Raw genomic sequence first — 24056 nt, 5'->3', positions numbered from 1 at the left:
TTAAGTATTAAAAGTGAAGTGCTGTGCAGGTAAACCTCACTCCTCTGACCTCTAAAGGTGCTCTAGCGACAAATGCTAGGGGTCATGATCTTTAGCCTCCTCGGTAGAGAAACGGACTCCCATGCGGATGGTCGCTGGTTCGATACCAGCTCGGAGCAGGTTTGGTGGAGTAGGACTGGTGGGGTTGCATATGGATACGACCAAGGAAGCACTTTTAGAAAGAAAGTTTCAGTATTTTAAGCAAAAAAAAAAAGTGATTCTCATTTTAGCCAGAATCCTGCAGCTCTAGACGTGAGGGTTTGGGATGGACAGTGCTAGTGAATGTGTATGGGAGCCATATGGTGTGTGTGTGTGAGTGTGTGTGTGTGTGTGTGTGTGTGTTGATGGGGGTTTTATCTGGTCAGTGTCCTCAAATGGCTTTATGTGCTGTCCCACAGGCTGCTGTTGTGCTTGTGCTGTTTTTCAACACCTAATTCTTCAAGGATTAGTGCTTTAATCAACAAAACAATTTATTTTTCTGAATGATTGCGAACTTGAGTTTGGCCTCAAATGTAATGGAAAAGTATGCATTTATTAGTTGTTTATACATATTCAATATTATAATTATTTACAGCTTTAGAATGATAATATTTGCATTTTAATGTGTATTCATTTGTTATTATTGTCATTTTATTGTAATGGACGTATCTCTCTATACTGTATGCACCAGGCACTTTCTTTTAAACACTCCATGTGACTCAATAGGATAACAGAAATAAATTAATAAAAACAAACAAAATTAGTTTATAATGTAAAAAAGTGTACATTTATATTGTATAACTATGGATTAACTACAGCACAGAGTCTATATGCTTGACTGCTGTACTGTTCAGATTTGAATGTAATAACTTGCACCTTTTGAAAGGTTGCTTGGAAACAATAATCACTGTGAAAAGCTTTATACTAATACACTTGAACTGAATTGTTCATCTGAATTGTAATATTTGTGACTTTGGGCTACAAAATCCGTCTTGTGTTGCACGGGAGTAATGTGAAGTGGACGCTGAGAAAGGAGGTGTGGATCCAAATGCAGGTTTATTCAGGCAAGCAGCGGTCAATACAGGAGCAAACAGATGTATGTAGGCAAATCCAGAATCGTAGTCAAATACACAGGCGGTAGTCAGTAAAGGCAGGCAGCAGGCAACATAAACAAACAAAACAACAAATGCAAAGGTCTAACTGTGTGTTCACACTGAAAGCGGTGTCTACCTTCATCTCCAGAGGCGAGAGCGTCAAAATTCGCTACATAGATCTGGTATTTGAAGGGGCCGTTGCAGCATATCAGTTATATTCTCGCATAAAACATGCTTTCTAGCGTAAAAATGTTGCACACTTCTTATCAAATTCATTTAACAATGGAAGATCAAGCTGCGTGTGGTGTGGCTTTGCTCCACTTAATTATCCAATGTGTCCATATGTCTGAAATATCCTGAAGCAGCTATACTGTTTTGTACTGTTGCATGAGATTCCCGCTTTTTAAAAGATAAATATCTATAACATTAATGCACATCAGGAACTCACCAGTAACTTATTTAATGCATGTTCCTGTAATAAAACATTGTAAATAATTAAAAATCCGGCGACTGCAATAATCAAACCCCTTGGGACCAACTGTGGTTGGAACCAAAGTTCACAGGCCTGTGTTCTCTGAACTCCTCTCAAGTGGTGGACTTCTACATTCCGATTGGTTGCTGTCGAACCGAGTCATAGCTCATTACCATAAAGTTGACTTGATTTCAACTCTCCTCAATGCTCACACCGGCGAAAGACGTGCCGTGCTGCTCCTCGCCAATTATCGCCACCGGCGCTAATTGAAAATAAATGACTTCCGGCTACTTTGATGCTCTCGCCGCTTTCAGTGTGAACGTACAGTAACTCTGAAAGACAAGGAAAGGAAGACATGTCATAATGTTCACAAAACTGTTCAACACGACTCTTTCTTTTAAAGAAAACAGACCTTAAACGCGCCAATTTTATAACTGCATACGATTCTCCAGAACCGTTTGACCCAGGTTACTGACAAATTAAAAGTCCCGCATGCTTCTGCATGTCCCCTATTGGTAACACTTTACAATAACTACACTATGAATCATTTATCAAGCATTACCTTATAGTGAATTCATTATCTGTTCAGCATTAACTATACATTAATAGATGTTAGTAAGCACTTTGTAACTGCACATACAAATGCCGTATTCTTGGCTCACAACCACATTTATAATGTGTTTAATAATTGTACTTTCATACTTTGTTACTGATTAATTTTTCATCACTAAATTAAGTATCGCATTATTTACAAACCATTTGTATTTAAGAGTAGTTGGTTGTTTTTAAGATCATTCAGAATGAATTAACAATTTAAATCAATATTTATACATCTTATTATTCAGGCAATGGTTAATTTGTATGTTAATAAATGCTCTATTAACCTAACTTCATCTAGTTTTGTGACCTAATCTAAAGTGAGGACTATTTATGCTTATAAACCCCTTATAAATGACAATTAAAGGCGCAGTTATAAATGAACAATAATCTTTGCAATCTTATCTAAAAAATAAAATTACTGTGAAGTTGTTAAAATTGGATGAAACAACAACAATATAATAATTTAACAATATAATATGATGCAACATTTCAATGTTATTTAGCGATGTTTGGACTGTACAATAATATTATTTCAGTTAGGAATGCAAATATTTCTTTTTATTTGATTCTGTTTCATTTGTGTAAATAATCTTTAGTTAATTAGAAATGAATAAAGTCGTTTCTTTTCCTTTTTCCTGTTTAGTAGAATTTAACCCTTTTAATGGTCATTTATAAGGGATTTATAAGCATAAATAGTCCTCACTTTAGATTTCATCATTCATTCATTTTCTTCTCAGCTTAGTCCCTTTATTAATCCGGGGTCGCCACAGCGGAATGAACCTTGAGCGGATGAGCGGATGCCAGCCGCAAACCATCTCTGGGAAACATCCACACACACTCATACACTACGGACAATTTAGCCCCCCCAATTCACCAGTACTGCATGTGTTTGGACTGTGGGGGAAACCGGAGCACCCGGACGAAACCCACGCGAACACAGGAGAATATGCAAACTCCACACAGAAACGCCAAATGAGCCGAGGCTCAAACCAGCGACCTTCTTGCTGTAAGGTGACAGTACTACCTACTGCGCCACTGCGTCACCTTAAGTTGATTTAATAAAGCATTTAATAACATACAAGTAAACTATTTATATATGCCTGATTAATATAAATAACATATATATAAATAACAAATAATGAATTCACTAGATGCTAATGCTTAATAGATGGTTCATAGTGTGTAGTTATTATAAAGTGTTACCACCCTATTTCAATCATAAATGTATTAATTCATTATTCACATCAACTGTAAACCGGATCACGAGCGTACAGTTCATGAATGAAAATGCAATGGTCTTTCCATGAGTCTCGCTAATGTGAAAATCATTTCATCCGTAAACACATAAAGATTGAAGACAGATGCTGATGCTCTTGATTCGGCTTTTGTTTTATAGGAACAATACGAAAAGATGAATAAAGCCGAGCACATTTGGCCTTAAAGCGCATCTGTGCACCCGGGGTCTCGGCCAGCCGTGCCAAAAGTCCTGCTTCCACTTTCACACTGTCACCACCGGCCTCCGCTGGTTTTTTTCGCCTGATAAATCGGCAGATAACAGGCGTAGCAAGTGGCCATTGTTTCGCCGGGGGTAAAGTGTTTAAAATGAATTTACCCGGTGAGTGCGGCGAATTCATTTCGCATTATGCTTGTCGCTGATGTACAAGGGGGCCGCTTCAAAAAAATGGATCGGGTGGCATGCCAAACTCTGTAATCAGGGTTTCTCGCAGGGCTCGCGGCCTATACAAAGAAGCACAGACAATCAGGTTTGTTAGCTATGCATGCCAATCTGTTACCGTGGTTAAGGGGCAGGAGTCGGGGGGGACGGTGCCACGCAGGGGCAACAAGCACACAAATACAATTACTGCTCTCCAGTGTTAGGGAAAGTTACTTTTGAAAGTAATGCATTACAATTAGGGCTGTGCAATATATCGCTTCAGCATGGATTTGGCAATGTGTGTGTCCTCAATATTCACATAGCAGGATATGCAATGTTGGGTTGGGTTTATATTTAATCAACATTTGAGATTGCATGAGATTTTTGGAGTCATTGCACACTCATAATGGAGACAAACTTTATCATTTTCATTAGTTTTTTTCTGTTAAACATCTCAAATGTCAGTGTTAGGCCTGTCATGATGTGTATTTTTTGTTGTTCGATATATTGCAATATATGTTTTATATTATATGTTATATATATATTATGTATTATATATTATTTATTGCGATTAAATGATATAGTTGTCATTTTAAGACCTTTTTACGAATGCCACTCATTATCTAACGGCAGAATGACATTACAATATCATCACAATGCAAGTGCACTCTTACAAAGAACACATCAGATGCAGGGTTCAACAATAAGGAGTGCCCGATGGCCCGGGGCCAGTGTGAGAGATGCTTGGAACAGTGGACGGGATCATTACTGGCCCGATTGCAGCCACCTTTTGTTAAATAATTTCGAACTGCATTAAAATACCTTTACATTTTATATATTGCTTTTGTTTTTGTTTTGCTCATACATTTATTAACATTTTTAAAATGTTATTTAAATACATTATTTAAATAAATAATTATTAACATTTAAATAATTATAGACATTATCTTTGACATATTATTTAAAATATGTGGCTAAAAAATAGCTATTCATATTTTTTTCTTTGGTGGGGCCGGTGGACATTTTGGCAGGGCAAGAAAAAATCTGAAGCATTGGCCCGATCGTACCTGTAGAAAAATCCTTAACGTTGCACCCTGCCTCATATTTTATTTTTAAGAATATTTCATTTAATTATAGTCATTTTTAACAATTTAACAATGAGGCATTGGAATCAGAATGTGAAAACGCAAATCCTAAATAATAATAATAATTAATGTTAACAAAAAAGTGCAAGGTGAAGAATAACTGAGGCTGTCATATCTGCTGCCAGATCTATTTTCAGTCGTTAGACATTTACATGAGAATATACTATAGTAGTTTATAGCAAATACTGTAGTTTTTTAACCATCCTGTCACTGACACCTCCAGTAGAGATAAAGATGTTGCACAATCAGCTAAAGTGTGGCTAAAATTGGTTATTCTGTATGGGTGATTTATATTGCATCATCAAAAATGCTTGATCATGTCCATTTGTGCGATAAGTCCATATATTGATTATTGTGACAGGCCTAGTCAGTGTTCAGGCACAAGAAACAATCATATCTGTTAGGGCTACATGATGTTGGACTTGTTTTTCTGCAATATGTATTGCAAATGCGATATGATTACTAATTTCACAAGATACGTTATAATTGTCTATTGATAGGGATGATTTTGAGTATGTGCATCTGTGTCAATAAATAATAATCATAATAATGAAAAATCATGAATAATCAAAATTAGCTGAAAATTAATTGATAGAAATCAGATATAGTTATTATTGTAGTTATTTGTAGCATTAAAAAGGCAACCTAGGCTCATTATGGATATGTACCCTTGTATACATTTCTAGAGAGCGGCAAATATGTCCCAGGAGACATATTTGACTTTTTTTTTAGCAGTTTTTGTTTTCACGAATCCACCAGAGGGTGCTGTGCATGCTTTTTCAGATCTCAAATTTCTCTCGCGAGTGCCGTTCATGCCTGCTGTTCTTGCGTAAGTCCATCAGAGGCTGTTCTTGTCTGACTGACTGACTAATCGATCCCACCACCCCTACGCACTTGGTGTTTTCAAAAGCAATCCAGAAAAAGAAAAGCTCTCGTTTGATTCTTACCATGATTACAGATTTTACTACATTGTAAACTGTTATTTGCTTGTTTATTTTATTTTTTAGCTTATGTCTTACCTACTTCCCGGAACAGTTCTTTGCCGGACTTAAACCCTGTCATCGTGGTAAACTCCTTTCTGCGTCACAAGTCCACCAATATACGTTGCAAACCACTGGACAAACTGGAAAAAAAGGGGAAAACCCATCCATACGGAGGTATGCACAGTCAGCTGGTAGCGTAAAAAAAAACATTGTCATAGTTCTCCATAGGTGTTCATAAAAATGAAATGCAGCCATTGGGGATGCAACGATTATAGATTTTGGTTGTGCTATTATAGTCTAAGGATAATCACGGTTTTCACGATTATTATACATTCGTTACTCTCAAAACACTGCTAGTTTAGAAAATCACATGAAAAGTCCTTATATTTTAAAGTGTTGTTTATTACTGCTCAGTAACCAAATAATACTACACAAAACAATGATAAAAACCAAACAATAGTCCAATTCTATTTTAAACATAAGTAATAATTTTACACTGAAAATAAATATCAATAAATAAAATAATAAAATTTAAATAAATACAATTTAAATAAATAAATACATTTAAAATAAATAAAAAATAATGAATTCATTTTAAATAAATACATTAAAATTGCAATAAATAAATAAATAAAATTGAAATAAATAATATACATTTTAATAAATAAATAAATAAAATGTTAAATAAATAAATAAATAAATAAAATTTTAAATAAATTAATTAAAGATAAATGAAAATATATAAATAAATAAAGCTTAAAATAAATTAATTTAAAATAAATACATAAATTTAAAATTATTTGTTAATAAATTGAAATCATAAAAAAATAAAATTAAAATAAATAAATCAAATTAATAAATCAAAGTAAAAATCAAAAAAATAAATGAATAAATAAATAAGTAGTATTTGTCAATGTATGTAAATGTAAATCTAAGTTACATAATAGCTAAGTATTTTCCGTTTACAATGAATAAATTTATTCAAATGCTGCTGAACCTTTTGATCAACTATATAACAAAATAGTTCGGTATTTTTCACTTGAATTTTTTTCTCAGTGTAGGACGCTCGCAGCATTCTTTCAAGTAGTAGGTGCATATGGAAAGCACGAGTTTGTCGCTCCATTTATGCAAGCCATGCGCCTCCATTGGAAATAACAAACTTGCGGGTGCAAAAGACGCAACATGTGACTGGCCCTTAGTTAATAGCCTTAGCCATAGCTAATCCAGTGTGCATGGCCACTATGTACAGTACAAGCTCGGAACTTCAAACTAGCACTCAGTTGGCATCACTTTGTTAAGTTGCAGCAGTTTTGTTCCATGCAGAAACACGGCGTTGAGATGACGATTAATTAATCGTGACAAATTAAAGCGTGGTTAATAGTGTAATCGTTTAATCATTGCATCCCTAGCAGCCATACGTAGCACTGGCTACATAATTTGCGATCTCTAAAAATGTGTACAGGGCTACGTTTTCAGAATGCAAACTAACGGGAAAATGCAAACTTATGAAACTAGCCTGGATGACATTTAAAAGTGTCAACAAATGAATGACGTCTGTGTATAGTGAAGACTGCAAAGTGTCATTTTGCATTCGATTTTTTTTATATTTGTGTGTGCCATTAAGGATTCCCTGAAAAATATAAAACCCCATATTTTTTCCTAATTTCTATTGTTTTTATTAATTTATTTATGCAGATGCACTCTCCTACAGAATCACCCTACAAATTCTAAAAAATTGACTTGCACAAAAATAGAGTTGGACAATAAATGTGGTTAAATATATTTAATATTGCAATATATATCACAGAAAAACACAATGTTGTTATAGTTTTTTTCAAATATCAGGCATCACTAATGCTCACAGACCCAACTGCTCGCTCTGTCACTTTGCTTCCTACGCCAAATCAACCCATTAAACTTTCTTACTCCACTCGGTCAAGAATTACATGCGATTGCGTAAGAAACTGCTGAGATCTGCTCTCGTGTTCAACCTCAAACTGACCAGCAAGAGCATCAGAGAGCTAAAGACACACACTGAGGAGAGGAAAATCTCTCAAATGTGATGCTGGACCACAAAACATGTTTGGAGATTGAGTTTATGCATTAGCTGAATAAATAGGCTTTCCATTGGCGTGTGGTTTGTTAGGATTGGACAATAAATGGCTGAGATACTTTAATTTAAATAATAAAAAAAAATCACCTTCAAATGTGTGCATATTTAGAGTTAAGTGATGCATATCAGTGATAAATATTAGTAATAAATGCATATTGTAATAAATAAATAAAATTATATTATTATAGACTATCAAACTATACCTAGTAGGAAAGAAAGCAATATTTCCAGAGGAGAATTATATTCAGACTATTATAAACATTTCACTTTCTTAAATAATCAAGAGAACTCCAACTTTGATTGAAGTCAAAAACCTACATTTCTCTATATATTTCTATAGGAACGTGTTATTTATAAACCATTTATAAATGTATTGTTCATTTTGCATAGCCATTAAAATTGATCTGGCAATAAACTCTAGTTTCTCACCCGTTTAAAGGGCTAGATCACCCAAAATTTTATTTTACTGGCTATTTATTCTCCTCCAAGTGGTTAAACTTATATGCTTGAAAAATCCTATAACTTCCATAACTTCCATAGTTGGAAAAACAAATACAATGGAAGTCAATGGTTACAGGTTTTCAGCATTTTTCAAAATGTCTTCTTTTTGTGTTCAACAAAATAAACAAGTGGAAAAAAATGATCAAACAATGACGGAATGTTCAGTTTTAGTGTTAATTATCTCTTTATGGATCATTCATCAGTAAACGCTACGCAGAAGCCATTACAGCTGCGTGCGTGCGTGCGTGCGTGTGTGTGTATGATCACCTTTTTTTCCTGCTAATTATCCCACTGATTCTAAAAAAGCAGGTAATAGTTCGACCGGTGCATCTCTTTTCAAGCTATTTCCTCATCTTTAGGTTTGTGCAAATTTAATGTTGAGCAATGCATATTAGTAATAAATAAATAAATAAAAATTATATTCAGGATTATCAAACTATTGGAAAGCAATATTTCAGCAGCCATGTATTCAGACTTTTATAAACATTTCACTTTCCTTAATAATCTGGAAGAGAACCCCAAGTTTTATTGAAGTCAAAAACCTACATTTCACTATATATTTCTATAGGAAAGAGTTATTTATAATACATTTATAAATGTATTGTTCTTTTTGTATTGCTATTAAAATTGATTTGGCAATAAACTCTAGTTTCTCACCCATTTAAAGCGATAGTTTACTCAAAAATTAATTGTACTCACTATTTACTCTCCCTCAAGTCTCTTTCTTCTGTTGAACACAACAGAAGATATTTTGAATAATGCTGTAATCATCAACTTCCATAGTAAAAAAACAAATACAATGGAAGCCAATGGTTACAGGTTTTCAGCATTTTTCAAAATGTTTTCTTTTGGTGTTTAACAGAATAAACAAGTAATAAAAAATGATCAAACAATGACAGAATTTTTAGTTTTAGTGTAAATTATCTCTTTACGTATCATCAGTCAACACTACGCAGAAGCCATTAGAACGGGGTGTTCCAAAAAAGCAGGAAATAATTAGACCGGTGCGTCTCTTTTCAAGCTAATTCCTCATCTTCAAATTTTTGTGCACGTTTAGTGTTGAACAAAGCATATTAGTAATAAATAAATAAAATGATATTTAAGATTATGAAACTACATCTAGCAGGAAAGAAAGCGTGATTTCTGGAGCATCAATTCCTTCAGATTCACTTCAGATTTCAACATTTCACTTTTCTAAATAATCTAGAAAAGGACCCCAAGTTTTATAGGAGTCAAAACCCTATTTTCTATAGGGTGGTGTTATTTATAAACCATTTATAAGTGTAATCTTCTTCTGCATAGATATGGCAATAAACTCTCGTTTCTCACCCACTTAAAGTGATAGTTCACCCAAAAAATGAAATTTGCTCACTATATACTCTCCCTCTAGTGGTTTTAAATGTTTCTTTCTTTTGTTGAACATAAAAGAAGATATTTTGAAAAATGCTGTAACCATCGGCTTCCATAGTAGGGAAAACAAATGTAATGGAAGTCAATGGTTACCGGTTTTCAGTGGTGTCTTCTTTATGTGTTCAGCAAGATAAATAAACTCAAACAGGTTTAAAACAGGTAAAAAAATCAGTAAACAATGAAGAATTTTCAGTTTTTATGTGAACTGTCCCTTTAAGTATCGTCAACTAATCAACAATAATCAGAAGCTATCAGTACTGCGCGCGTGTGTGTGTGTGTGTGATCACTTTTTTCTGTTTATTTTCCCACCGATTCCCAAAAAGCAGGTAATAATTAGACCGGTGCGTCTCTTTTCAAGCTAATTCCTCCTATATGTACACGCACATTGTCATTTGTTCTAGTGGTAATTTGTTGACCCAGAGGGCTGCAGCCTCCCTCTTTCAGCAGCAGAAGAGCCCCTGATTTGTAAACCCTTTCATTGGCTGCTGGAGCAGTAGTACCGCGGTAAAAGCCAGAGGAGGGAACGGGAGGCCGCTCATAATGGACTGCAGTGTATGGGAGGGTCGTGGGAAAAGCATGGGCACGCTGTTATTGTGATATTTCAACCAGGACTCGGGACTGACCCTCCTAAAGACACATTGTGGTGACTGCGGTGCTAATGGGGGAGCCGCTCAATAGACGCACCCCCACCACATGCAGCGGACGGCCCGCATGCGGAGGTCGCACCAGGACAGGCTGAGTTTAATGCAGTTAGTAGGTGAATGGGTTTGTGCACTCGCTTAACGGGCTGTAGATGCATCATTAGGAGCGTCGGACGTCAGCGTATTTGGCTTTTAAGGGCACTAACGCCTAAAAGGGATAGTTCACACCAAAATTTTAATTCGGTCATTATTTACACTAAAAAATGGTGGGTTACAGACAAGTACTTCATGTTATTCCAACACAAACGATTTATTTAACTTAATAATTTTTACAGTTTTAAGTGGATTGAACATAAAACAATTAGGTTGTCCCAAAAAATATACAAATTGTGTTATTTCCTCATTGGCACGGTTGCAGTTGGTTCAAAATGCGGCAGCTAGACTTTTAACAGGCACCAAAAAATATGCTCATATCTCACCAGTTTTAGCATCCCTTCATTGGCTTCCTGTTAATTTTAGAATTCAGTTCAAGATTTTACTTATTGTTTTTAAAGCACTGAATGGGCAAGCACCTTCTTATATATCAGAGCTTATTAACTTACAGTCAACTCCTCGGTCTCTTAGGTCCTCAAATAAAATTTTACTTCAAGTTCCTCGGTCACGACTTAAACTGAAAGGGGATAGAGCCTTTGCAGTCGCTGCTCCTCGTTTGTGGAACCAGCTACCACCGGATATTACAAGTGCTTCTTCTCTCTCTATTTTTAAGTCCAGACTTAAGACACATTTTTATTCTATTGCATTCCCAGGCTTTTAATCTTTATTGTGGTTGTTGCTGTAATAGTTTTATTACTTTTATTGTTATCTTTTACTCTTTTAGAGTGTGTGCTATGGTTTTGTTCAGCACTTTGGTCAGTGCCAAACTGAAGTAAATGTGCTTTATAAATAAACTTTACTTACTTACTTACTTTACTTACTTATTTACACTTATTTTAAGTAGTTTGAACAACAACAAAATACATATATTTTGCTTAAATTTCTTTCCTCTGTTGAACTCAAAAACGAAGATGTTTTGAAAAATGTTGTAACCAATGATGGAAGTCAGTGGTTACAGATTTTCAGCATTCTTCAAAATATTTTCCTTTGTGTTCAAAGAGCATCATTAGGAGCTTCAAACGTCATTGTTTTAGCCTCATAGGGCACTAAAGCTTAAAGGGATCGTTCACACAAAATCTTTTTATTTATCGTTTACTCTTACCTGTTTCAAATCTGTTTCAAAAAGTTTCTTTCTGCTGTTGAACACAAAAGAAGATATTTTGAAAAATGCTGAAAACCTGTAACCCTTGATCTACTGTAATATGTTCAAGATGCATCATTAGGAGCATCGGAAGGTGTCATTTTGGCTTCATAGGGCACTAAACCTTTAAGGGATAGTTCATGCAAAAATTTAAATTTGTTCATGGTTACAGGTTTTCAGCATTCTTCAAAATATATTAGAAATCTATTTTTGTGTTCAAGATGCATGCAAACATTTTAATTTAGTCATCTTTCCAATGTTCAACACAGACGATATTTTGAAAAATGTTGAAAACCTGTAACCATTGACTTCCACAGTATTTGTTTTTTTGTTATGGAAGTCAGTGGTTACAGGTTTTTAGCATTCTCCAGAATATCATCTTTTGAAAACCGGTGCACCCGGAGGAAACCTACGCGAACGCGGGCAGAACATGCAAACTCCACACAGAAACACCAACTGAGCCGAGGCTTGAACTAGCGACCCAGCGACCTTCTTGCTGTTAGGCGCCAGCAGTACCTACTACACCACTGCTTCGCCCCTGCAGGTACGTATGGCTGCATTTGGTTTTTTCGACCGAACACTGCGGGGCGGTGTGACGCCGCTCCTCTTCTTCGCGCTTGCCAGCTGTAACGGCTCACCTCCATGTGTGGGGCTTTCCCGGCGCAAACCAGTTTGTCCACTTAGCTCATAGTGTTACGTCGGAGGAGTGGAGGCCCGGAGGAGGAGGAGCCGGCCACGGCGATGACTGGGTTCGAGTCTGGGGAAGATCGGTTCCAGAAATCAGGTAAGATGAAAAACAGAATCCAAAAAAGTAAAAGCGAACGAGTTCGTGGCGGGGCGAGAATGCGGTGAAATCCGAAAAATCGGACGAGGGCTTTTGCTTTTCTTTTCTGGATGACTTTTGTAAATTGTCGCTTGGGTTTCGGGAAGGAGGAGGAGGAGGAAGGCTGGGTTGGCAGATTTTCCAATTGGCTGGCCGCCCAGTCGATCGTTCAGTCATTCAATCAGTCAGTCAGTCGGACAGACGGTCGCTGGACAGCAGCCTCTAGCGGCTTTTCACGCAAGAACAGCGCGCCGTTTGTGCCCACGCTGTTCTCGCGTGAAAAGCCGCTCCCTCCCGCTCCCCCCCTGAGAAAGCCTCCCGAGAGTCATTCGAGACGCGAAAAAATTCGGCACAGCGGCCTCTCACGGATTCGCAAAAACAAAAACTGCACAAATACGTACCTCCCGGGACAAATTTCGCGGCCTCCAGAAACGTCCGCGGGGCTACGTTTCCACAATGAGCGTGGTCTGGAAAAAAGGGCAATAATGCATTTTGTTTTAGTGTTTTTAATTTGACTTACTGATGAACACACTTTTATTAATTTGATATTTATCATCATTTTTAAAAATACGTTAGTTTACAGTGCATTTCTTAACAACAATTGAATGTGCAAAAGACTTAACATTCGTAATCATGAAACCTGAAAGTGCATGAAGATGGAAGATGCATAATCATGCAGCTATTGAAGGATTACTCAGACTGTGTCTTGCTGCTTTACTTATATGATTTTTGTATAACCTAGCAGATGATAATATTAGTGTATAAACCTCTGAACACCCTCATTAAAATGTTCAAATGTTAAAACCCCTCTGATTAGTGTAAGTGAATGCTTATGCATAAGTTAAACATCTCCAACCAGGATTTGAAACCTATTTAATGTGCTGGAGATTGAACAAAGAGAAACCGTTTTCAATGATCCAGACTGTTGTACACCGCACAGACTTATGTCCAGTTTGTTGACAAAATAGCCAAACAAAAAGAGAGCTGGAGTAGGTGTTGTTTTTATGTTACTTAAGTAGAAGAGCATTTGTAATGTCTAATAATAATACCTTGTCTGTGTACCGGGGTTACACAGGGCTCAATATTAGGACTGTTTTTTTTTAAATCTTTATATGTTACATTTCAGCCACATTATTAGGAAGCATGCTATTTCTCCTCATAGCAGTATGCTGATGACACACAGCTGTGTAAAGCTGGATCTCCTGATGATGATCCACTCGATTCAACTCGTAAATTGCATCCAAGACATAGAGATCTGTTTGGCATGGAATTTATTAAAAATACATCATGATAAAACTGAGGTATTGATTATTGGAATCAAAGCTTAGAGAGAGAAATGAATCCCTAAACTAATGCTAGGATTCAGTGCGAGCCAAGTGCTCTGTGTAAGAGGCTAAATTATCATATGCATTCGTTTATATGACAAAACATGTCTTTTGACTCAAGAAGGTCCATACTGACTCTAAAGGCAGATACTGATAAAATCAGGGCCTGATATGTGGACTTTAGGGGTTTTATGATGTGGTCACATGTTGATTGGTCAGTTTCAGGGGCGGATTGACCATCTGGCAATTCTGGCAAATGCCAGAAGGTCCGGACCATTTTTTAAATGTGGGCCGGTCGGTTTAAAAAACAAACAAACATTTTTTTTATATGTATTATTTTTACATGCAGGAAGCTTTTATCTCTTGCAAGATGTGAATATTATGATGATGATGAGAATAATAATAATGATGATGATGATGATTATAATAAAAGCATTTGGCCCAGTTGGTGATGGCCAGCTGGTTTCGAAAAATACAATCTCGCTATTTTGCCACCTGGAAATGTCACCAGTGATGGAGATCGGGGTCACGTTTTTTATTTATTTATTTTATTTTATTATTATTTTATATATATATATTCCACATGAATGACCTCAAGAAAAAATACTACGGTAATTTATAGTAAATATTATAGTGTTTTTGAACATTTTTTTTCAGTAGGGTTTTGTTTATTGTTGTGATACCATAACAACTATAGAATTTAGACTTTTTATAATAGTTAATTAAATTTATTTTATAATAATTAAGTAAATCCAAGGAATCATCTTTGAATATTTTTTTTGTGCATATTGCAATACAATACAATCACATAATATCAACACTCTCCCACATTTATAGCTATTGATACTGCCCTTATTTCCGTTTTTGGTATGAGATTGTAGAAGAATGGTTTGACTAGAAATGTACAGTTTTTTTTTACCATCATACTGATAATTCTTTAGTCACTCAGCAGAACTATGCACTGCTGTGGTTAAAACCCATTCTTACAACTGCAAAAGAAATTAGAGTACTTGGAGTTTTTGTCTTGTTTTTAGTTCAAATATCTAAAATTGTTCTTAAATCAAGAAGCATTTTTTATAGAAAATCAACAAAGATTGTCTTATTTTAAGGAATGTGTCAAAATAAAACAAGCTAAATAATCTTCCAATGGGGAAAGCTAAATAATCTTGTGTTTTTCTTTGACATGAGATGATTTCGCTTAAGTCATTGGCAGATTATTTGGCTTGATTTAATGGGAAAAACATTTTGGAGTAGTCTTTGACTCAGATTTGAATTTTAAGGCTCATGTATGTACTGTAATATAGGCTAATCTATAAGAACGTTGCAAAACTAAGACCGTTTTTCTCGCTGACATTACAGAATAATTTATGCATGCAATAAAACTAACAGGCTTATGCCGAGTTCAGACTGCATGATTTTCAAAGTAGTCGTGTCACAGATGTTTTCACACTGCATGACTATCTGGGCTGGCGTTTCGTCGCTGCTTTGTTTACACTGCAAGATGGATCGGCGACAGGGACTTTCACATTGCATGACTTTACTATAGGAAGAATCGCCGACAACTTCGTCCAAACTACGTCTCACAGCCAAAAACACGTCGTATATCTTTTGTTATTGACTACATAATGAGAAAGAAGCCTTTAATGGGGTAGAACATGTACATGTTTGCTCACCTGGGTTTAAATTAGCCTTTTCTCCTCAACGTTGATAATAAACTAATGTCTTTATGTATGAAACGTCAAACAGACACGGGTGCTCCTGAGTCCTGTCAAACCTCCACTAGTTTTTCCTCCATTTCGTGGGTCCAAATAAACCGAAAAAGAGCGTTTTTAACTTCTCCCCCAGCCTCCCGCTGGCCTGCAGCAGGTATACACACACGCACACACAAGTGAAAGCCGCTCTCTCATTGGCTGTAGGCGATCGCTGATGTTATTTTCAGTCAGAACACATTTCACACGGCATGATTTGAATCGCCGACAGCTCCAGATATTCAGCACACCAAATATCTCACAGGCATCGGCGACTCATCGGCGATTCTCTCAGATCGCGTCTTTGATCGTTCATACTGTGTGACTGTCACTCACGTGCACGAGCAGCGATTTGCCTGTGATTTCAGGCATTTGTCGGCGATTTCTCAAAACCTGTCGGCGAGCCAAAATCGGGCTAAAATCACGCAGTCTGAACTAGGCATTAAAGGTGCAGGTGATTGCAACCCAGGCTCATTGTGGAAACTTAGCCCCTTGGACGTTTCTGCAGGCCGCGATTTACGTCCCGGGAGGTACGTATTCGAGCGGTTTTTGTTTTCGCGGATCCGCGAGAGGCCGCTGTGCGCACTTTTTCGCGTCTCGGGCGCCTCTCGGGAGCGCGCGCCGTTCTCGCGCGAAAACCCGCGGATTAGCCGACTCGGCCGCCCTCCTCTTCCTCCTTCCCTAAACCCGAGCGACTGTTCGCAAAAGCTGTCCAGAAAAAAAAAAGCAAAAGCCCTCGTCTTCGATTTCGACCGCGTTTTCGGATCCCGTCGCGTTCTCGCCCTTATTTTTCGGATTCCGTTTTTCGTCTTACCTGATTTCCGAAACCTGCTGTTCCCCGGACTCAATCCCGGTCGTCGTCCACCACGCCCGGTTCCTCCTCCTCCTGGGCCTCTGCTCCGCTGACGCAACGATGTGAGCTAAGCGGACAAACTGATTGCATCGGGAAAGCCCTCCACTCGGAGGCGAGCCGTCGGACGGTGAGCGTGAAGAGGAGGGGCGGAGCGGCGCCACACCGCCCCGCAGCGTTCGCTCGAAAAAAACTAAACCTTCGGCCACGTTAATTGCGGTCTCCAGAAACATCCGCGGGGCTACGTTTCCAGAATGAGCTTGGGTTGGGTAATTGTCTTCAGAAGCATTTTTTGTTGTGCTGGTTGAAAGTCTCTTCACAGTCCAATAGTACTGATTACAGTAAATGATCTAAATGTGTTTATATGTGTTTTTATCAGCCTGATCTCACGAGGAAACGTAAGTATATTACGTTTTGCCAGTTTAGTGGCTAGTTCGTACGAATTTATTTGATTTTAAAAATGAGGCGTGGCACCTAACCCCACCCCTAAACGCAACCGTCATTGGTGGATGAGCAAGTCATACTAAATTGTATGAATTAGATCGTACGAATTCATACGAATCAGCCACTAAATCAAAAAGAATTGCCGTGAGATTGTGTTGGTTTTAATGTAGGCATAAATGTAAATGTGTGTAAATGTGCTGTTTTTGATGATCCCGCAGGTCTGATGGATGAAGATCGCTCATACAGAGGCCTCCAGAAATCTCAGATCCCAGCTGGCAGGGTGGTAAGTTTGGGGTCACCGTGACGCCCCTTTTTGTATTGTCAAACACACTGGCTTCTTGACCTCTCGTGTCACTTCCTCAGGGTCCGACTCTCTGGTTTCTCCATGGCCACACCCGCTCTGCTTTACGCCACATTGTCCCTGTCCAAATCTTTAGATCTCCTTGACAAATGCTCTAGTACATTTACTAGTCCAGAAGTGATTGAGTGGAGTTCCAGCAATAAAGGGCGTTCCCAGGCCTCGGGGTGGCCGTATTTTCGGTGAAAAGCACAGGCGCAGACGTCCCATGTGTCACAATGCAGAAACCGCTTTAGGGCAAAACTCATTCAAGGTCACTTACTGACGGATGAAACACTTCCTTCCTCGTTCTGACACTCAGATCCACTGCTGTCCTGTGGAAATGTTTGTATGTAAAACAACACAAGACCTCAGTGGACATATATGTAGTAGAGAGCTGTTGCAAACATACTTTTTTGGGTCACACTTTGCAATACGGTTGCATTAATGTTAGTTAATGTAGTTACTATTAATGAACAATATTAGTACAACATGTCCTAATGCATTATTAAAATGCTAATCCATGCTTAATAACATTAGTTGATGCACTGTTAGTTAACTTGAGCTAAGGATGAACAACTGTGTTTCCATTAACTGGTGTTAAAGGGGTGGTCCAGAGCAAGGCTTGGTTGTGTCTATAGGATGCAAAGCATTGTGGGCTCATGCTGCACTTGTAGAAAATCTGGTTATTTTTTCCATATATCTTACTTTGGTTTTCATGTCCGCTGATTAATTGTATCTGATCACTGTCAAATTTCCTAGTTCCTTCGAAAGTCCTGCCCTCAAGAGGCAGGCCCATATGTATTATATATATATATATATATATATATATATATATATATATATATATATATATATATATATATATATATATATATATATATATATATATATATATTAGCCCCCCTTTCAATTTTTGATTTCTTTTTTTAATATTTCACAAATTACTTCTAACAGAGCAAGGAAATGTTGACAGTATTTCTGATAATGTTTTTTCTGCTGAAGGAAGTCTTATTTGTTTCATTTTGGCTGGAATAAAAGCAGTTTTTAATTTTTTATGAACCATTTTAAGGTCAATATTATTAGCCCCTTTAACCAATGTTTTTTGACTGTCTACAGAACAAACCACTGTTATACAATAACTTGCCTAATTACCCTAACCTGCCTAGTTAACCTAATTAACCTAGTTAAGCCTTTAAATGTCACTTTAAGCTGTATAGAAGTGTCTTGAAGAATATCTAGTCTAATATTATGTGCTGTCATCATGACAAAGAGAAAATAAATCAGTTATTAGAGATGAGTTACTAAATTATCATATTATGATATCTATGATCATCTATGATATCATAGATATATCATATATATATCATAATATGATAATATACACAACAGTTCTGTCTGGTTCTCGAATCTGATTGGCTGAAAGTAATATCAGCACCCGTACAGCCTCTTTACCCTTTGTGTATTACCCCGCCCACATATACAGCCAGCAAAAGGCAGACACTACAGATCTAAAGTATAAAAGATGCTTGCTCAGCTGTTTAACTGTCAGCTTATGATTTGAATCCAACGCGGAAGAAAGTAGTTCCTCATACAAAAGGGTTTTTGAGACTCCATGTTTGATTTTGTTTTTATATACACAATTATGCCGTCAAACTGTTGTATAAACGCATTTTCACACTCGTAGCAGTGCGATATGGCTGTATATCGGCACTGGTGAGGGGCACTAACTAACGCACGCCTCCCCCCAGTGCTGATATACAGCCATATCGCACTGCTACTCGTGTGATATCTGCGCGAAGTCTGCGCTTTGAATCTATTTAGCATGATTTTGCCTATCCCAGCTTAACTACATACTACATAACCAGCTTATGTTACTACATATTCAAGTTAATCATTGATGACAAGACGGTTCTCGCAGTAGTGGCGAAATAAGAGACTGTCTTGGGAAAATTGGGACATCTGATCACCTTTATGGGTGACTAAAACAGGGCTATTTATTATTCTGATTTGGCTACATTCTGAGTCTCAGTTTGGCACCGGCATCACTTTCACAAGAGCTCCTTGTGAACCCTGAGACTTCAGCCCCACCTAGCCTTTATGTCAATCCAGCCCTGATTATAAATGAATACAATATACAGCCAATGAGAAATTAATTTAAAAAAAGAATAAAACACAATATCTCTAAAAAATAATAATTATTACAAGAATAAAAAATTATTTAAAAACGGAAAACAAGTTGATTAACTATTTCAAATGTAGTACATATATTTTGCAACCAATTTTAGATGTCATTTTGTCCTCTCCGAGTATATAGTAAAGTTGCTTATTAAAGAATGAATTATTTAATGTTTCTGTCACGGCTGTGCACATGCTTTCATTTGTGATACTAAGCAAAAGTAGGCTTAAATGAAAAGGTAATACAAAAACACATAACAACAACTTTAGAAAGCGAAAGCAAAACCCAAATCCTGAGTATAGTTAGGAGGTATTGGCGGCATTCGAACTCGCCTACTACTCATTAGGTACTGCATTCGCTGACCGTTTTTTGAATTCGATGAATTCAGACATATATTCAGCTTGCATATACTGTTTTTAGTGTAGTATATAGTATGGAAGTATAATATTTCAGATCCAGCTGTAGAATGGATGCATTTTTAGGTTGCATCCAAAAGGTGCATCTCTGTGTGTCTGCAGAACACGTGACTGTCTGAGTGTTGACAGTTCTTGTAGCCTATGAAACTGGTAAACGAGAGAAAACTTTCCACTGGTTAATCAATCGCGGTTGTTTTGGTAATGGACTGATACAAAAAAGTAAAAGCAGGGCTCGAAATTGCGACCAAAATGCGCCCGAAAATTAATCTATGCGACCTCATAATATATTTGGGCGCATTAGTGCGACTGCAGATAATGGTTGTAGTGCGACCTGTTTTGATTTCTTTGTAAAAACGTGCTGAATCGCTCTTCCCTGCCGCTATATTGGTTCATATTAGCTGTCAATCCCTCAAGGTATTCCGCTGTCAGATGACAGGGAAGGAGCTTGATGACCACGGGAAATGCAAACGGCTGAAGAGTAAAAACTTAAAGCACACAGGTTTGCAAACCCCACCTAAAGTTGAGGCGCAGATGAAAGCAATCATGACACGTCACGTGGTGAATAATGATCCGCCAGCTGAGATCAATCGAGTACGCGCTTCTTGGAGAAGGCGCCCAAATCTCATGCGTTGCATTCACTGCGTGTTCAGCACAAATGTCCGCTAAAAGTCAAATCTAATACTGTACATATCATCGCCAAAGAAGCTCGCCTTTACCAAGTTTACACTGAAACTGCGGCTCATAACAAAGACCGGTATTGCGCCGATTTTCATCGCAAGAATCCTGCTCTGCCTGCTCATAAATAGGGTCGGCTGACTCGCCAGCTTTTCCACAAACACAAAGAAATGAAGATCATCTCAGACTGAACCTTTAAATTGACACAAACTGAAACCAAAACGTTTAAAGAGTGATAGAAGTGAGACTTTACTTACTTTCTTTTGTCTATTCTTGTTTGAGGTGTATATTATTTTTATTTTATTTACTGATGACTTTGCAGCTTTCATCCTTGAATTGAATGATTTATTATAATCTTTTGCTTGTTTTGTAGCAGAAATATTATTTATTAAATTGACATGCATATAAAAACAGCAGTGCAAAATAAATATTTCTTACTGCAATGCTTCATTTTACAAGGCAGTATCATAATGAGAAATGTAATTCATTGTTACTATTATTATTTTCATCATCATTAATATTCTATGGCCTAATTATTAGACATTCATTTTGGAATTATTGCACACAAATATCAATGTCTTCGCAGCATTAGTTAGATAGTTGTTTCTGGTTTTTGTCAGTCCTATTGATGTTGTTTTAAAATACAATAAATCCCTTAAAAAACAATTTGCAGCGGTGCTCATTCATTTTTGGTGGATGCTCCTAAATTTTTTCTGGTGCTCCTAAAATATTTTTGGTGCTCCTAAATATTTGAAGTTGGGAGCACCGGTGCTACCAAGTAAAAAAAGTTAATTTCGAGCCCTGAAAAGGATGATGATGATAATAGTAAAAACAAATTGTCACTAAATATACTTGCACAGCTGTTAATATACCTGGGCAGCCCATCCAAGTAAAGTCTAAATGTGGGAAGCACTGAATTTACACACATGTACTATCTATCATCCAAGCATCCATCTTTCTATCATTCCTTCTAACATTATCAATCGTTCACTCCCTGTCTATCAATCAGTTCTCATTCTGTTTTTTAGAGTTTCTTCATGACTTTAAAACAGTGTCTGTGCGTCAGAGATGTGTGTTTAAGGCCACTGTCAGTATCTCTGCATACAGATACCAAGCCCTGGTGGATTCCATGGGAAACCACAATAAGTGGCCTTGTGTTTTTAGATGCGTCTGCTGAAGATAAAACTAAATCTACAAATATTCAACACCTGCAGCTTGAGAACCTCCGGACGTCACTGACAAATAAAGTCTGTGCAAAATAAAGGCAAAAATACGTTTGCGCTTATAGGAATCAGACCCCTTTTAGCTTAAAGAGAATCTAAGCTCATGAGAAAATAATGGCATCTCCGATGTGAGGTTTGAAAGTGTCATTAGTGATTTATGGGTCATAGCTGAATTTAGGAATGCATATACACAGCTCTGTACAAGGGAAATAATATTTAATTAGATATAAGATATTTTTTGTGTGATATGAATAAAAGTTCATCATAAACAAATGAATTCTCACTCAAATAAGTGGCGGCTTGGACCCGGAAACAGTATTACATATGTCCCCAACACATCACCACTTAACAAGCTGATAGTACTGTGAGTACATCCATATATTATATCATGCTTATATAATCATAGTAGTTATCAAGATATCATATTCATAACCCCTCTATATAGCATTCATTCATTTTTTTCAGCTTAGTCCCATATTTGTCAGGGGTCGCTACAGCGGAATGAACCCCCGACTATTCTAGCTTATGTTTTACACAGTTAATGCCCTTCCAGTTACAACCCAGTACTGGGAAACACCCATACAATTTTCCCAAACAATGACATAACTAGTAGCTAAACCAAGGGTCAACCAAATCTCGTTCCTGGAGGTCCGGTGTCCCTGCAGGGTTTTGCTCCAACTTGCCTCAACACACCTGCCTGGGTGTTTCAAGTATACAAGACCTTGATTAGCTTGTTCAGGTGTGTTTCATTAGGGTTGGAGCTAAAATCTGCAGGACACCGGCCCTCCAGGAACAAGTTTGGTGACCACTGGGCTAAACTATAAATGTGTTGCATCGTTTGGGAAATGAATGATGTAGTTTCCAGTGTTTTCCCAAACCCTTAGTTTCTCTGTCGCAGTCCCATCGTTTGAACCACGTTAGTGATGATGTAAAACTTCCCACACTGATGCTCTATTCTTTAGAGAAAATGACCAAATAAAATATAAATAGCCTGAGTTCCATGTAACAGCCATCTTCATTTTGATGAATTCCACCCCTACTCCTCCTTTCCTAGATGGGTGGCCCAGTGGTTAGCACTGTTGCTTCACAGCAAGAACGTCACTGGTTCTAGTCTTTACCAAGCCAGTTGACGTTTCTGTGTGGAGTTTACACGTTCTCCCCGTGCTCACATGGGTTTCCTCCAGGTTCCCCGGTTTCCTCCTACCGTCCAAAAACATCCAATTTAAATGAATTGACTAATCCAAATCGGCACCATAGACATGCTTCTAGTCAGTAGCTATCTCTTAAGAGCGATCACTATCTGTTCATGAGCTACTACAGCAGGGGAGTTCTCCAGATCTACCTGAGCTCAAACTCCCCTCTCGCCTTACAAACGGGAGGGAGCCCCGGTGCTCGAGGATCTTATGAGCTCAGGGCTCTCTCCCAAGACAGCATGCCAAACAAGCCTTATAATCAATCATCAGCTGAGGGTGAACTCTTGAAATATATCAAAACTTTATTCATTTAAAAGTAAACTGCTTTGCTAATAACGTTAGTGTTTAAATTTAAGGGGGATTTTCTCAGTGTTTAGATTTTTTTTGATCCCTCAAAAAGTTTTGAACTCTCAGTGGTGTGAAAAAGTATTTGCCCCCTTCTGGATTTCTTATTTTTTGCATGTTTGTCATGTTTGTTAATGTTTAAGATCATCAAACTAATTTAAATATCAGTCAAAGAGAACAAGTAAACACAAGATGCAGTTTTAAAATTATTATTTTTATTATTAAGTGAATACAAAATACAAGACTACTGTACATAGCCCTGTGTTCACCATTTTTGATAACTTGCAGTGCGTCTGTTAGAGTGCTGTGGAGAACTTTTGGCCAACTCATCTTTGCATAATGGTTATTATTCATCCAAATTGGAGAGTTTTCAAGCATAAACTGCCTTTTTTTTATTTTTTTAGCAAAAAAGTTTGAATATTATATATTTTTTCTGACCATGCCTAAACATCATCTGCTGTGCTTTAATAAGCATTGCCGCTGGAGTCTGACCCTAAAAGGTCAAACATATGTCAAGGATAATTGGAGGTCAAATGAAGCTGACCTGATGTAATCTGCTTTGAAAAGCACCAA

General features: G+C 37.3%; 1 protein-coding gene and 1 long non-coding RNA gene across 23 annotated transcripts in view; one reads left to right on the top strand and one right to left on the bottom strand.

Moving 5' to 3' along the window:
• The window catches only part of traf3ip2b (TRAF3 interacting protein 2b), an 872991-nt gene that overhangs the window by 444263 nt on the left and 404672 nt on the right, over positions 1 to 24056 (bottom strand). The gene's annotated exons all lie outside the window — the stretch shown is intronic.
• The window catches only part of LOC147834931 (uncharacterized), a 182724-nt gene that overhangs the window by 56042 nt on the left and 102626 nt on the right, over positions 1 to 24056 (top strand). For 14 of the 21 annotated variants that reach the window (XR_015502975.1, XR_015502992.1, XR_015502981.1 and 11 more), the window contains exons 2-3: positions 5991 to 6140; positions 17334 to 17398. This is a non-coding gene — a long non-coding RNA (uncharacterized LOC147834931). The remainder of the gene's footprint in view (positions 1 to 5990; positions 6141 to 17333; positions 17399 to 24056) is intronic. The other 7 variants (XR_015502987.1, XR_015502977.1, XR_015502982.1 and 4 more) reach the window with 1 other exon arrangement.

The sequence above is a fragment of the Danio rerio genome, chromosome 11, assembly GCF_052040795.2.
Source record: "Danio rerio strain M-AB ecotype USA chromosome 11, GRCz13ab, whole genome shotgun sequence".
Lineage (NCBI taxonomy): Eukaryota > Metazoa > Chordata > Actinopteri > Cypriniformes > Danionidae > Danio > Danio rerio.
The sequence above is the reverse complement of the archived record's forward strand: the minus strand, read 5'-3'. Positions and strand labels throughout refer to the sequence as shown.